At 41.1% G+C, this 13,475-nt stretch overlaps 1 pseudogene; it reads right to left on the bottom strand.

The window, feature by feature from the left end:
- Positions 1-11,244: 11,244 nt before the first annotated feature.
- LOC137772375 (ferritin light chain pseudogene) lies at positions 11,245-11,777 on the bottom strand (annotated as a pseudogene).
- Between the last annotated feature and the right edge of the window lie 1,698 nt (positions 11,778-13,475).

Below are 13,475 nucleotides of genomic sequence, written 5' to 3'. Positions count from 1 at the left end.
ACAGAGTGAAGCAAGTCAGAAAGAGAAAAACAAATACCGTATGCTAACACATATATATGGAATCTAAAAATAAAAAAAAAAAAGGTTCTGAAGAATCTAGGGAAAAGACAGGAATAAAGACGCAGACGTAGAGAATGAACTTGAGGACAAGGGGAAGGGGAAGGGTAAGCTGGGTCGAAGTGAGAGAGTTGCATGGACATATATACACTACCAAATGTAAAATAGCTAGTGGGAAGCAGCCTCGTAGCACAGGGAGATCAGCTTGGTGCTTTGTGACCACCTAGAGGGGTGGGATAGGGAGGGTGGGAGGGAGACGCAAAAGGGACGAGATTGGGGGATATATGTATATGTACAGCTGATTCACTTTGTTATACAGCAGAAACTAACACACCATTGTAAAGCAATTATACTGTAAAAAAGATGTCTAAAAAAAAAAGAAAGCAAGAAGAATGTGCCATGTATCTGAATAAAAGTAAGGTCCTCTCCCGGCGATTGCTTTTTGTCTTTTCGTTTGAGAAGAAAAGTTGATCCCTAGGAAGCAGTCTTACTTTTACTCAGTTTGGTCAAAGGAAAGTTTCAGTGCAGAACATCCTGCAGCTCATGAGCTCTGTGTTAGAGGCAGTTTAGGAAGGTCATAATCTGCAGCCTTTGATGGTCTAAGACTGTTCGGGGAAGGAGCAGAGGTGGGAGAGATGTAGAGAGAGGATGTGGAAGTCACAAGAGAACTACACCCTGTCCTCTTCCATGGCTGCCCAGAGGACCCCTCTGTGTGAGATGGCCCTCCTCTGTGCTGGGGAGATGGCAGTGCCACAGGGGTCTCTACTTGTACAGCCTTTTAGCAGAGTATTTCCTTGGATCTCACTTAATGGAAGTCATGCAGGCACATGATAAAAATTCAAATCATATAAAAAGATATGCAGAGAAAATAATTCTTCCTCTCACTTTTTCTTTTCTTTTCTTTTCTTTTTTTTAGCAGAGAAAGGTTTATTTCAGGGCCAAGCAAGGAAAAAGGATGGCTAGTGCTAAAAAACCTGAACTCCCAGGTGGTTTTCAGAGAGAAGTTTTTACAGGGAAAATTTGGGGTGAGGGCTGCAGAGTGTGTGACTGTCTTCTGATTGGTTGATGTTGAGGTAACAGGGAGGTGCTCCAGGAATCTTGCTCTCAGCCTGAAGTTGCCATCCTCCACCTGGGTGGGGGGCTTAGTTCTGCAGAAAAACTCAAAGATATTGATATGAATATTCCTTGAGGAGGAACCAGGAGCCTGCCCCAAGGCTGCACTCTAGTTTCAAGTCTGCTCCTCCTTTGTTTCTGCATTCCCTCCCTTCACTGATAAGCAACTGTTTGAATCTACCCTTTGGGACTCAGGTAAGGTCAAGGAAGCTGAAGGAAGCCTATTTCCTACAAGAAATGGGAGACACAGAAAGGATTTGTACCCTGGGAGGACCCCACAGGGTCCTGCTCAGTTTCAACATCACTCTCTTTTTTGGCTTCTTGCCACTTACCGGCTGCTCCGTCTCAATGTCCCCCTTCTGTCGCTCCTCTTTTTTTCTGACTTCTAAATGTTTGAGTGTCTCCAGGCTCTGTTTCGGCCTCTTTGTTCTTTCTTATTCACTAAGACATCTCATTCAGTCCTTTGGCTTTAAATACCATCTGTAGGCTGATCATTCTGAAATGTACATTTCTATCCTCAGATTCTCTCCTGAATTCCAGACGTGTATTTCCAACTGCCTACTTAGCATTTGGATCTCTATAAGAAATCTCAGACTCAACATGTCGAAAACCCAGCTGTTGATTTCTTGCCAAACTGCTCCTTCACAGTCTTCTGCATCCCTGAGTCACTTTTGATTCTTTCTTTCTTACCTTCCACATTTAATCTATCAAAACAGATCCTTGATCCATTCTCTTTTCTCCAAGCCACCACCATTTCTCAATGAACAACTACAAAATTTGCCTGCTTTCACATCTGCCCTGCCTATATTTTCCACAAGAAGCCAGAGTAATCACTTAGCAACTTAAATTAGGTAAAAACAGTCCCTTGATTAAAACCTTCCACCAGCTTCTCATGATACTTCAAATAAAATCTAAATTCCTTAACCTTACTTTGAAAGTCCTACGTGACCTGGACACTGTCTACATCTCTGATATAGTTTTGTTCCCTTTTCTTCTTTGCCCATTCTGTTCCAGCTGCACTGGCCTGCTTTGGATTCTTCCAACCTAGTAAGCCACTTCTTTCCCTTGAGTTTTCATGTGGCCTTAGTGTTCCTGGTGAATTTAAGGTTCTTGCTTCATTAGGAGAGAATTCGGAGATGAAGTGACAGGTAAGACATGGATTTATTTAGAGAGAAACACATTCCACAGACAGAGTGTGGGCCTCTCAGAAGGCGAGAGAGCTTTGAAATATGGTGTGGTTAGTTTTTATGGGCTGGGTAATTTCATAGGCTAATGAGTGGGAGGATTATTCTAATAATTTCGGAGAAAGGCCGGGGATTTCCAGGAATTGGGCCACTGCCCAATTTTTGGACTTTGATGGTCAGCCTCAGAACTGTCATGGCACTGGTGGGTGTGTCATTTAGCATGCTAATGTATTACAATGAGTGTATAATGAGGCTCAAGGTCCACTGGAAGTTGAATCTTCTGCCATCTTGGACCTAGTTGGTTCTAAAGAGTTTTTGTCATGTCCTATGGCCATGTCATTCTTTTAAAGGTTGTGCCCTGCCCCCTTCCCTCCTGTTTCATTAGCAAACCTAAAGGGCATCTATTCATAAAGGTTTCCCTGACCACTCATTCTAAAGGTACCCAAACCCTATCATATCACCTTTTTTTAATTGTCTGCATAACACTTTTATCTACCAGATAATTTTGTGTTGATTGGCATTATCTGTCCCAACTAGAAAGTGATCAGAAACCTTGTTTTGTTCATTCTTGTGTCCCCTACATAATTTGACATAATACTCACGAATCATCCACAGGACATTGGATATGAGAGTCTGAGGCGCAGTTGAAGAGGTGGGAGATGTTATCAGCTGAAACCTTATGCAATACTTTCCCAAGACTACTGATTTATCTTCCAAGTATTTCTCTGTTCCACCGCTTTCCCTCCATCATCCAAGAGATGGAGAAGGCGCAAAGGTGTCATCACCTCTTTCCAGGATTACTTGCACAGTTTTCCAGCTGATCTCCCTGCATTCCAGCTGTCCCCTCCAATCCATTCTCCACCTCAGTTTTCAAATCACAAGTCTCATGTGTTACTCTCCTGCTTGAAACTCTTCAAAGGCTCCCAATTATCTGCAAGATAGTCATTTACCTAACATAGAATACAAGGGCAACTCCTCTCTCCATGGTCTTCTCATGCTTTATTCTCCAGGAACACCCAACTACTTGCAGGTCTCTGTGAATACTTTGCTTTTCCTCATCTCTGTGTCTTTGCTCTTGCTTTCCACTCTGCCTTGGAATGTCTGTCCCTTAGAAGCTGTGTGACCTTGGGACATTACTTATTTTTCTGAACCTTAGTTTCCTAATAGTCATAATTCTTCACAGGGGCAGAATGAGGGTCAATTGGTATAAAATATAGAGAATAAAGTACATGCCCGGTATACAGCATGTGCTCAACAAACTACATTTTTTTATTAGCCATGTGAATATTAACAACGACACTATATAATAATATTGTGGAGCTAGTATAGGATTTCTGATAGTTTCTTGACCACTTGCCTCAGGGAAAGTAACCAGATCCGGTTAAAAATTCAAACTACCAGCTCTGATTCTCTGATCCTCCGATTTAGCTCTTTCTCTGTCCTGCCTGGAAACTTTGCCATTCACATAACTCTCACCCCATGATTCTCAAATCTGCAGAGACAAGATAAGCTCTTGTTTCTCATCGGGCCCTTGGGACTCTCCCTGGCTGTACACCCAGGTGAATGGTCAGTTGAGATTACCCAGCTTTCCCATGTCTTGGGATTGGAAATGAAAACTTTGAAGTTTTTCTGCGATCTTTCCCATGGACTTGCTAAACAACCAGGTTTCAGCGACTTGCAGAAGCCTCCAAGAGGCGGCCTCTTGGCAGAGGGATGCTCGTAACAACAGGCTAAATGGGTCCTGCTGAGTTCAAAGCACTTTGACACCAGTTGTCTTCCTATCACTGCAAAGGGGTTTAGGCATCTACCTAGCATCTTGTAGACTTTGAGACATGAAGGATAATGACATGTTATGAACTTCCAGGGTGTGGTGGGAATGGTGAGGAAAGGGCTTTGGGGCCAGTGACATGGTTTAGCCTGGAGTGTTCCACAGGAACACAAAGCAGACTGGATCGGAAGGGGACCCAGGTGAGCAGACTGGATTGGAAGGGGACCCAGGTGATTTTAATATACTTTCAGGCTTTAGCTGCTCTGAGCTCTGTGAATTTCAAACAGTCTAATAGTCAGTTTGGTTAATATATTCATTTACATAGAGACTTTAAAAACTAAGCCAGTGATTACCTACCGAATACCTACCATATGCTAAATACTGAGTTAAGTGCTGTGGAAAATTCTAAGATTAATCACGGTCCCTGCCCTTTAGGAACTCATAGTCTGGTGGGGGATATCAGACCTCTAGATCAATAACTGAAGTAGAGGGTGGAAAGTGATAATGATTCAAGATAAATATAAATAAACTGTAAAGCAAGTTCAGAGGAGGGAGAACTATTCAACAGCCAGTGAAAGATCTGGAGCTGAATTTTAGAGCAAGAAATTTGCACTAAACTTAAAGGATTAGAGATGCAGAGGGCATGCCAGGTGCAACTGTGGCAGAAAAGCCTGGGTGTGTATAGAACTGCCACAAGTTTTGTTTGGTGCACAAAAGAGATTGGAAAGATAGATGGAAACTAGATCGTAGGGGTCGTTATGGTCTGTGTAAGAAGTTTGGACATTATTCTGCAGGCAGTGAGCAGTGCAGCAGCAGTGCAACCTGATGGGATGAGTGTTTTAAGAGGAGCTGGATGTAGACTGTAGGACAGGAGGATGGAAAGGATGGGATGTGGAGGACATTATGCAGTTGTTAGGTTAGTTCAGGCTGGTGGGATGGAGAGGAGCGGGCAACCTGGACAGAAGTTTTGGGTAGAATTAGCACAACTTTGCAACTGATTATAAAAAGAAACATGGGACAGACATGAATCAAAAATACTATGGGGACTTCCCTGGTGGTCCAGCGGTTAAGACTCCACCCTCCCAATGCAGGGGTCCCGGGTTCGATCCCTGGTCAGGGAACTAGATCCTGCATGCCTCAACTAAACATCCTGAGTGCCACAACTAAGACCCGGTGCAGCCAAATAAATAAATAAATATAAAAAAAAATACTATGAAGTTTCCAAGCATGGGTGGCTGAGGAGATTGTGGAACCAATAGCGGGTACAGAAGGCAAAGCATATTTGGAAGGAAATGGGAGGAGTTCAGTTTTGGACAAGAGGAGTTTGAGGTGGAAATTCAGACTTTAGAGTATGGGAGGGAAATGGCTCTGGAGATGTAGAATACAAGATTGTCTGTATTTAATAGAAGACAAAGCAGTAGAATTTCATAAGATTTCAGAGGAAGGAGGGAGGTCTATTCTTTATGGAGAAAGAATGAGAACCAGTGTGAAAACAACTCTGTACTCTGGGGTCAGAGAGACCTGAGTTTGAACCCTAGCTCTGCCACATACTTTTTGTGTGACCTTGGGCAAGCTACTTAACCTCTCTAAGCCTCAGTCTACTCATCTGTAAGATGGGATAGAAAATAGCATTTTCCTTGGAGGAGATGTGAGGATTAAATAAGATGATATATGTAAAATATTTAGAATGGTACCTGGCATATGTTCAATAAAAGCTAGATATTTCAAAAAATTTATTACCACTAATAATGGGAATGATTGTGGACAGACACTTGGGGGCACTGACATTTTTGGGGGGGTGGGGAGAGAGAAGTCAGAGAAGAAGGTAGGAAGAAACAATGGAAGATCAATGGATAATGATTTTGTAACATAAGGAGAGAGTTTCACAAGGACTTGGTTTCATAAGGAGAGAGTTTCACTGTTATCAATTGAAATGAGAAGTTAATGTAGATGAGTAAAGAGAAAACACCATTAAATTTTTTTTTAATTTTATTTATTTATTTTTGGCTGCGTTGGGTCTTTGTTGCTGAGTGTGGGCTTTCTCTAGCTGCGGCGAGCGGGGGTTACTCCTCATTGCAGTGAGCGGGCTTCTCATTGTGGTGGCTTCTCTTGTTGAGAAGCATGGGCTCTAGGTGCGTGGCCTTCAGTGGTTGTGGCACGTGGGCTCAGTAGTTGTGGCTCGTGGGCTCTAGAGCACAGACTCAGTAGTTGTGGCACATGGGCTTAGTTGCTCTGCGGCATGGGGGATCTTCCCGGACCAGAGCTTGAACCTGTGTCCCCTGCATTGGCAGGCGAATTCTAAACCACTGGGCCACCAGGGAAGCCCAACACCATTAAATTTAGAAGAAGAAAGCATTAGTTTGCTAGGGCTTCTATGACAGTACTACAAACTAGGTGACTTAAACAACAGAAATGTATAGAATCTCAGTTCTGGTGGCTAGAAGGCCAAGATCAAGGTGTTGGCAGGGTTGGTTCCTTCTGAGGGTATGAGAAAGAATCTGTTACATGCCTCTCCCTTAGCTTCTGGTGATTTGCTGGCAATCTTGCCATTCCTTGGCTTGTAGACACAACACCCCAATCTCTGCTTTTGTCATCAGATGGCGTTCTCTCTGTGTGCATGCCTGTGTCCAAATTCCCCCTTTTTATCAGGACACCAGTCATATTAGATTAGGGCCCACCCTACTCCAGGATGACCTCACCTTAACTAATTATATCTACAACAACCCTATTTCCAAATAAGGTCACATACTGAGATACTGGGGGTTAGAAATGCAACATATGAATTTTTCTGGGGGGGTGGGGCACAGTTCCACTTGCCACAGGGAAGGTGGCCTTTGGAAGAACAGTTTCAGCAGAGACCAGATTATACATAGGACAATAGAAGTCAGGAAGTGGAACTCTGTGGTGGAAGGGTAACAGAAGAGCATGGGACAAATTGAAGTAGATTGACCGTGAGGGCATAGGAAATGTTTATATTGAGGACAAAGCAAAACGGATGTCTGAGCAATAACATGTGTCCATGTCCAAGTCCAGAGGGTGGACTTTTCTGTACCCTCCTGCCTGGTCCCTCTCTTTTCTTTTGTTTTTGCCTGGATTATATGAAGAATTGGTTTATCTCTCCAGTTTTCTCATGAAAAAAATTGTCACTGAGAGAGAAAGAAAGCAAGCATATGCAAGCAACCCTGATTTATATTATACTACAGAAATATAATGAGGGAAGGAGAAACGAAGTCCTCCTTTGGGTATAAACAGAGCATATGCACTCAGAGAATTTCAGGATTTCTTTTAAAATTCCTTTTTTTTTCCCCCAAAGAAGATATGTAGCTTAGAATGAAGAACATTTCCTTTGAGAAAAAGCTTTAAAGATAGTAATAATCTTAATTAAATAGTCTTTCATATTCAGAAGGGAACAAAATTATAAATGTACATGCAACTTTCTCAACTGTATGTTCTTTTTAATGGTATTAATATATCCCTAGAGATAACAGTAAAGCTTCTTCCTAATTAGGTAGTATTTTATTAAAGTGAATGAAATTTCACGTTAGTTTGAACATCATTTTCAAGAATTAAATAGTAACCATAGTCTCAGATAAAGTGGGTTTCACTTTCTTCTATGGAAATTATTGGTGCTGGTCAAAAACTAGTTTTAGGATGAAGGAAACAAGGAGCCTTCTTGCTAAATGAAGACAATTCAAATTCCCTGAGATCTTGCCAAGCATGACCATGTTATTGATGATTCTACTTATGCCAAGATAGCTATCTTAAGTAAAAATTAGAATAATTTAAATTTTGTATAAATCTAACTTTTACAATTGACTGATTGTTTTAATCAAACAAGTTAAAGTAATTTACATTTATGGATTCAGCCTTAATTAACCTCTAAGGGCACAGTATGGAGCCGTGGCATGAGAACTCAGGCTGGAAGCAGAAAGACTTGAGTTCAAACACTGGTTCTAAGATTAAAGAAAAAAGAGAGGAAAAAGTATGTAAAATTGGAAATGATGGAGATTAAAATAACTGTACATATAAATTCCCCAAAGGAATAAACTGAAGTGAAAAATATAAATGTACCAATTACCAAACATGATGTTGGAAAAGTGATTAAAAAGCTAAGATTTTTTTTTTTTTAAAGTATTTTGGTCATCATTTTTTTAAAAAAATTTATTTATTTAATTAATTTATTTTTGGCTGTGTTGGGTCTTCGTTGCTGTGCGCGGGCTTTCTCTAGTTGTGGTGAGTGGGGGCTACTGTTTTGTTGCGGTTCACAAGCTTCTCATTGCGGTGGCTTCTTTTGTTGCAGAGCATGGGCTCTAGGCGCATGGGCTTCAGTAATTGTGGCTCTCAGGCTCAGTAGTTGTGGCTCGTGGGCTCTAGAGTGCAGGCTCAGTAGTTGTGGTGCACAGGTTTAATTGCTCTGTGGCATGTGGGATCTTCCGGGACCAGGGCTCGAACCCGTGTCCCCTGCATTGGCAGGTGGATTCTTAACCACCGCACCACCAGGGAAACCCTAAAAAGCTAAGACTGAAGAAGGCAACAGGACCAGACAGATTCACAGTCGAGTTTTTTTCCTTATTTTAAAAGAATACATAGTTCAAATGTTTTATAAACTAGTCTAGGTCATAGACAATGATCACATATGAATGTAGATGCAAAATTTCTAAAATATTAGCAAATAGACTCTATTAATGTATCTAAGAGTAGTAAAACAAGTACAGTTTATTCCAAGAATGCAAATATAGTTCAGTACTGGAAATCTATCAGCATAATCCATTAATCAACAAGCTAAAGAAAAAAAATCAACTTATCAATTGAAAAGACATTTGAAAATTTAGCAACTATTCCTAAAAAATATTCTGAGTAAAATAAAGATTATTTACCAGAAATGAACAGCAAATTTTATCCTAAATGGTAAAGTAGTAAAACCATTTCAGTTCAAACCAAGAACTAGACAGGAGTGCCTACTCTCCCCATTATTATTTAACATTGTCTTGGAGGTTCTTGCAAATATAATAAATAGATAAAATAATCGGTAAAAATACTGGGAAAGAGGAGAAGAACAATCTCTTTTTCTGACCATATGATTATACACATGGAAAATCCAGGAAGCTGTAGTAAAAAATTTCTTAGAATTAATAAGATAATTTGGCTAGCTGTCTAGCTGCAAGATATATAAAAATCAGCAATTTTTATCTATTATAAAAATAAACAGCTACAAATGGAAATGTTAAAAAAATAAAAACAACAAAGGTATAAAATAAAAAGAAATTTAACAGGAAAGGTATAGGACTTATATCAAGCAAATAATTCATTAGAAGTTGTGTGTCTTATAGAGGGACATAAAACAAGATATAAACAAATAGAAATACCATGTTTTTGGATGGGAAGACGATATTAAAATGGCTAATTCTTCCAAAATTAATATATGAATTTAATGCAATTTTTTAAATGCAATTAGGATTCCAGTGGCTTTGGAGTGAGGAGGATTCAATAAAATAATATTAAAGTTTATATAGAAAAATAAATGCCCAAAGATGGTGCAGAAAAATACGATAAAAAGACTAGTGAGAGGACTACCCTGGTGGCTCAGTGGTTAAGAATCTGCCTGCCAATGCAGGGGACATGGGTTCGATCCCTGGTCCAGGAAGATCCCACATGCCTCAGAGCAGCTAAGCCCGTGTGCCGCAACTACTGAGCCTGCGAGCCGCAACTACTGAAGCCCGTGGGCCTAGAGCCTGTGCTCCGCAACAAGAGAAGCCACCGCAATGAGAAGCCCGCACACCGCAGCTAGAGAGAGCCTGTGCGCAGCAATGAAGACCCAACACAGCCAAAAAAAAAAAAAAAAAGACTAGTGAGAGAGGATTTACAAGATGTCAGAACATACTATAAATTAAATGTTGTATTGGCATAGGAATAGGTAACTAGATCAGTGGAATAAAATAAATAATCTGGAAATAGATCCTGAAATGTATAAGCATCTTCTGTATTAGAAAATTGATAGTTTAGTTCTATGGGAAAAGGATATATTTTATGATGAATGATCCTGGCAAAGCTGGCTGTCCATTTGGAAGAAAAACTTGGACCCCTATCTTATGTATGAAGCAGCACTAAAAGCCCCCAGAATCAAGATGAATGGGAAACCATCCCAATAAACACATTTTGGATAAAAAATAAAATAACATAAAATAAGTAAACTAAATAAATAGTTTTTATATCTATCTTTAATAGATAATTAAAGATAGATGTAAAAATTAAATATAAGATAGACGTAAAAACTAAATATAAAAAAAATTAAACTATAATATCTTGCAAGATATTCTGGGAGACTACATTCCTGGATTTTATGAGAATTGCTAGTGATGAGGAAAGACCGTTTTAAGCAGAAGCTTAATCATATTTAACTGTATAAAAATTCACACTCTTGTATGGCGAAGATATCGTGGGCAAAGTCAATAGACGACGAATTTGGAAAAAATAACTGTAATGCAAGTGACAGGTGGAAGATTTGTTATGAAAATATACCAAGAACTGTTACACAAGGTAAGCAAAAGATAAACTATCTAATAAAAAATGGCCCAGTCATATAAATAGGCATTCTGTGGAACAGAAAATTCAGTTGCCAGTAAACATACGAAAAGGTGCTCAAATTCATTAGTAGTTAGAGAAATGCAAATTAAAGTAATAATGAGGTTATTCATTACCTCTACCTGATTGTTAGAAACAGTAGTGCCAACTACGGGTGGTGGGACGTAGAGAAAAAGGTACTTGCATACTTTGCCAAAGGAAATATGAATTATTTCAGTCCTTTTGTAAAGAGCTCTGGCAACTTCTTCTAAAAATAAAAATATATCTTTTCTTCAACCTAGCATTCCATCTTGAAGACTTTCTTCTATACAAATGAACCCATCCTGATTTGAAAGGATTTCTGTAAGATACTGTGTTTTTTTGTTATCTCTCTCTCTCTTTTTTCTTGGCTGCAGAAAGCTTTATTTTTCCCATTTGGTCCAAGGCTTGGGAGAGGGCTCCAGGGTGGTTAAAAAGCTGTGAGAAGCTGCAGAGAGGGGCTTCAGGTAGAAGCCCTGACACCAGAGGGGCTCCTCAAAGGCCACTGAGCTCCAAAGGCTCCTAGTCATGACTGAGGGTAAGCCTGTCAAAGACATACTCGTCCAGCCCAGCCTGGGGACCAGCCAGCCTGCGGAGGTTGGTCACGTGATCGCTCAGCTTCTTGACGGCTTTTACCTGCTCATCTAGGAAGTGGCTCTCCAGGAAGTCACAGAGGTGGGGGTCTGCGCGGGCAGACGGCGTGCAGATCCAGAAGGGCCTGGCTCAGGTTCAGGTTCTTCTCCCTGAGAACGGCGGCTTCCACAGCGTCCTGGGTTTTACCCCACTCATCTTGCTATGGCTTCTGCCCGTCCTGGAAAAGGGCGTGGCAGCCGCACTGGTTTTGCATTTTCAAGAGACGCTCGCTCGGCGCCCTCGTGCTTCTCCTCTGTCAATTCATGGAAAAAGTGGCCCATGCCCTCCAGAGCCACATTGTCGCGGTCAAAATAGAAGCCCAGAGAGAGGTAAGTGTAGAAGGCCCGCAGGGGCACGTTGGCCAGGCGATGGACAGCGGCCTCCACCCCAGGGGAAAAATTCTGACGAATTTGGGAGCTCATAGTTAACGGGTAATAAGGAGCGAAGCTCAGAAAATGGCGTTAGCTGGTCCCGGAGGCCGAGGATAGCTGAGTGGCTGGTTCCCGAGGCTGCAACTGGAAAAAAGGTTGGAGAGTGGTTGGAGGCTGGAGGAAGGGGCGTTGCTGGGTCTGTTCTGGCCAAACACCGTGGAAGCAAGAGACAGAGCCGGGGGCACTGCCGAGTGCACTGCAAGACTAAGATATTGTTAAGTGAGAAAAACAGGGTGCCAGGATATGTAGATAATATGATTCAATTTTTATAAGAGAAAACTTCCATGGAGGTCCAGTGGTTAAGAATCCGTCTTGCAATGCAGGGGACGCTGGTTCGGTCCCTGGTCGGAGAACTAAGATCCCACATGCCTCGGGTGCAACTACTGAGCCCACGTGCTCTGGAGCCCACGTGCTCTGGAGCCCGCGTGCCGCAGCGAAAGATCCCGCGTGCCACAACAAAGACCCCCATGCACCAAGGGGGGAAAACCGCGATGGGGTGGGGATGGTGGTGTGCTGAATTGGGCGATTGGGATTGACATGTATACACTGATGTGTATAAAATTGATGACTAATAAGAACCTGCAGTATAAACAAACAAACCAAAAAAACAACTAATATTAAACTTTCTTTGGGCTATTTGTATGGAAATATGTTAATATAAATGTTTCAGACATTCCATGATATTTCTAAAAATCTTTAAAAAAAAAAGACCCCATGCAGCCAAAAAATAAATAACTATTAAAAGAAGTCAAAAAAAGATAATATGATTCAATTTTTATAAAAGAAACAATGAAAAGCTTCCCCCACTCTGAATATGAAGGTGTGAGATTATATAAATATGGAGAAATACATGGACAGATTCATGCTAGGTTATTGACATGAATTTTCTGTGGTATTGCATAGAGAGGGGAAGTTAGTAAACCAAATATAATGTCATCAACAATTTTCTGTGCAATATATTTACTTCTTTTTCCAATTAAAATTTTTATTTTACTGAAATTATTTGTATGAAGGTCAATTTTTTTTCAAATATATTTTTCAACAAAGACTCAACTAATTAGCAATTTTTTTCCTACCTAGCTTGACTGGTTATAACTTTTGCTACTGTGAGTTTTCTTTTTGGCCATAATTTTTTGTTTGTTTGTTTGTTTTTCTTTTTTTTTGGCCACACTGCAGGGCTTGTGGGATCTTAGTTCCTCCACCCAGGATGGAGCCAGGGCCCCTGGCAGTGAAAGCACTGAATCTTTTTTTTTTCTAAATTTATTTATTTATTTATTTTTGTCTGCATTGGGTCTTTGTTGCTGCGCCCGGGCTTTCTCTAATTGTGGTGAGCGGGGGCTACTCTTCATTGTGGTGCATGGGCTTCTCATTGTAGCGGATTCTCTTGTTGCAGAGCACCGGCTCTAGGTGTACAGGCTTCAGTAGTTGTGGCATGTGGGCTCAGTAGTTGTGGCTCACAGGCTCTAGAGCGCAGCCTCAGTAGTTTCGGCGCACAGGCTTAGTTGCTCTGCGGCATGTGGGATCTTCCCAGACCAGGGCTCAAACCTGTGTCCCCTGCATTAGCAGGTGGATTCTTAACCACTAGGCCACCAGGGAAGTCCAAGCTCTGAGTCTTAACTGCTGGACTGCCAGGGAATTCCCAAGGCCATTACTTTTCGTAAGTACAATTCCCCTGGATCAAATTATCAG

This window comes from Eschrichtius robustus, chromosome 11 (assembly GCF_028021215.1).
Source record: "Eschrichtius robustus isolate mEscRob2 chromosome 11, mEscRob2.pri, whole genome shotgun sequence".
NCBI lineage: Eukaryota > Metazoa > Chordata > Mammalia > Artiodactyla > Eschrichtiidae > Eschrichtius > Eschrichtius robustus.
Note: the sequence above shows the minus strand (reverse complement) of the source record. Positions and strands in the feature narration are given on the sequence as shown.